Source organism: Schistocerca americana, unplaced genomic scaffold, assembly GCF_021461395.2.
Source record: "Schistocerca americana isolate TAMUIC-IGC-003095 unplaced genomic scaffold, iqSchAmer2.1 HiC_scaffold_446, whole genome shotgun sequence".
In the NCBI taxonomy this organism is placed as follows: Eukaryota; Metazoa; Arthropoda; class Insecta; order Orthoptera; family Acrididae; genus Schistocerca; species Schistocerca americana.
In genome coordinates, this window is record NW_025726177.1 from 12,501 (window position 1) to 15,000 (window position 2,500).

Here is a 2,500-nt window from a genome sequence, read left to right on the forward strand (position 1 = left end):
GAGAAATCCGATGTTGATGGGGGCCGTCATAGCATGATGCACTTTGTGCTGGCCCCCGTTGGGCGAAAGGGAATCCGGTTCCTATTCCGGAACCCGGCAGCGGAACCGATACAAGTCGGGCCCCTCTTTTAGAGATGCTCGTCGGGGTAACCCAAAAGGACCCGGAGACGCCGTCGGGAGATCGGGGAAGAGTTTTCTTTTCTGCATGAGCGTTCGAGTTCCCTGGAATCCTCTAGCAGGGAGATAGGGTTTGGAACGCGAAGAGCACCGCAGTTGCGGCGGTGTCCCGATCTTCCCCTCGGACCTTGAAAATCCGGGAGAGGGCCACGTGGAGGTGTCGCGCCGGTTCGTACCCATATCCGCAGCAGGTCTCCAAGGTGAAGAGCCTCTAGTCGATAGAATAATGTAGGTAAGGGAAGTCGGCAAATTGGATCCGTAACTTCGGGATAAGGATTGGCTCTGAGGATCGGGGCGTGTCGGGCTTGGTCGGGAAGTGGGTCAGCGCTAACGTGCCGGGCCTGGGCGAGGTGAGTGCCGTAGGGGTGCCGGTAAGTGCGGGCGTTTAGCGCGGGCGTGGTCTGCTCTCGCCGTTGGTTGGCCTCGTGCTGGCCGGCGGTGCAGGATGCGCGCGCCTGCGCGGCGTTCGCGCCCCGGTGCTTCAACCTGCGTGCAGGATCCGAGCTCGGTCCCGTGCCTTGGCCTCCCACGGATCTTCCTTGCTGCGAGGCCGCGTCCGCCTTAGCGTGCTCCTCCGGGGGCGCGCGGGTGCGCGGATTCTCTTCGGCCGCCATTCAACGATCAACTCAGAACTGGCACGGACTGGGGGAATCCGACTGTCTAATTAAAACAAAGCATTGCGATGGCCCTAGCGGGTGTTGACGCAATGTGATTTCTGCCCAGTGCTCTGAATGTCAACGTGAAGAAATTCAAGCAAGCGCGGGTAAACGGCGGGAGTAACTATGACTCTCTTAAGGTGGCCAAGTGGCGGCGGTGTGGCTGCATCCGGACTTGGCTTTTCGAAGTGCGGTCTTGATGTAGTCGTGCTGCTGCTGCGAGGTGCCTTCCTTGGGTTATAGTTACAGGGAGAGTGATGCGCAATACATGGGCCTAGCCCTCTTAGCCTCTCCTCTCCTGCGGTCTTCTCCCCTTCTCGTGGGCCCGCTGATTTTAGCAGAGTGGAAGACCGCACCAGGGGCTTGGGGGGGTTACCAGCCCCCCCTCGCACTATCCCTTTTTTAGTTGGGGGCAGTAACCAGAGAAAAAGTGGTGGCCCTTCCGCTGAAGGTGCCACCCCAACTCCCCCAGCACCTAGCCGGCCAACCGGCCGTGCCGAAAATCTTGTAACTGTTGCAGCTGTATACGCCTGTAGTGAGTGCCACCGCAGCTTCACCACCAAAAACGGTCTCGGGGTCCATCGCCGCCGCCAACACCTTGCGGCCGCCAACGCGGAGATCGTCACGGAGAGGCATCGCGCGAGGTGGACGGAGGAAGAAGTCCTGTCGCTCGCCAAGGCAGAGGCCGAACTGTTCCTCGAGAGGGACGCCCGGTTCTTCTTTGTAAATCAAGAGCTCATCAGGATGTTCCCCGACCGAACGCTTGAGGCAATCAAGTGCCGACGGCGGCAAGCTGCCCACAAGCAGCTTGTCCGCCAATTCATGGAGGCGCTTGAGATCGGTCGGGGGGAAGAGCCGGCGTCCCGCCGGGGAGCGGCGAGCCCGCTGCCTGACGCGGGCGAGGCCGCTGCGCCGCCCGTCGACGCAGCCGGGGACTTCGCGGCCGACACCACCGGGCCGCCGCCGGAGGGGCCGACTGACGCCGCCATCTGGGAGCATCTGGCGGGGCTACCCGCTTCCGCCCAGCGTTTCTCTGCCCTGGATCGTGTCATCGGTCTGGGGCGGGGCACGCCGCCCGATGTCATCCTGGGCATGCTCCCGGATGCCCTTGCGTCGGTCGGGTCCAGAGGGGAGAGATCGATCACCAGGACACAGCGGCCGCGCCAACCATCGAAGCGGCCGCCTGCCGCGCCGCCGACGCAGAAGCGCAAGCGGCGCCGCTGGGAGTACGCGAGAACGCAGGATGCCTTCCGACGGTCGCGTGCGCGTTGCGTGCGCGGCCTCTTGGATGGCACCCTGCTCCAGCCGCCACCTGCCATCCCTGGTCTGCTGGACTTCTGGGCGGACCTCTTCACCAAGAAGCCCATCTCCACCGCGGGCTTCATTCGTGACCGCCTCCTCCCGCACTCAGAGCCTGTCGCTCTCGAGTGCATATGGGGGCCGGTCACACGTGAGGAGGTCGCCGCCGCGTTGCCGCCCAGGGGATCAGCAGCCGGGCCGGACGGCCTTACCCCAGCGGAGTTGCGGCGCCTGCCGCACGAAGTCCTGGTGAAAGTGATGAATCTCTTCCTTCTGGCCCGCGCCCTTCCGGAACGCCTGCTTCGCGCGCGGACGTCCCTTCTCCCGAAAACGGCTGCACCAACATCCCCCGCTGACTTTCGCCCCAT

At 63.6% G+C, this 2,500-nt stretch overlaps 1 pseudogene; it reads left to right on the forward strand.

Annotated features, from left to right (window-relative positions):
- Positions 1 to 2,500, forward strand: part of LOC124583208 — a 7,959-nt pseudogene that overhangs the window by 1,911 nt on the left and 3,548 nt on the right.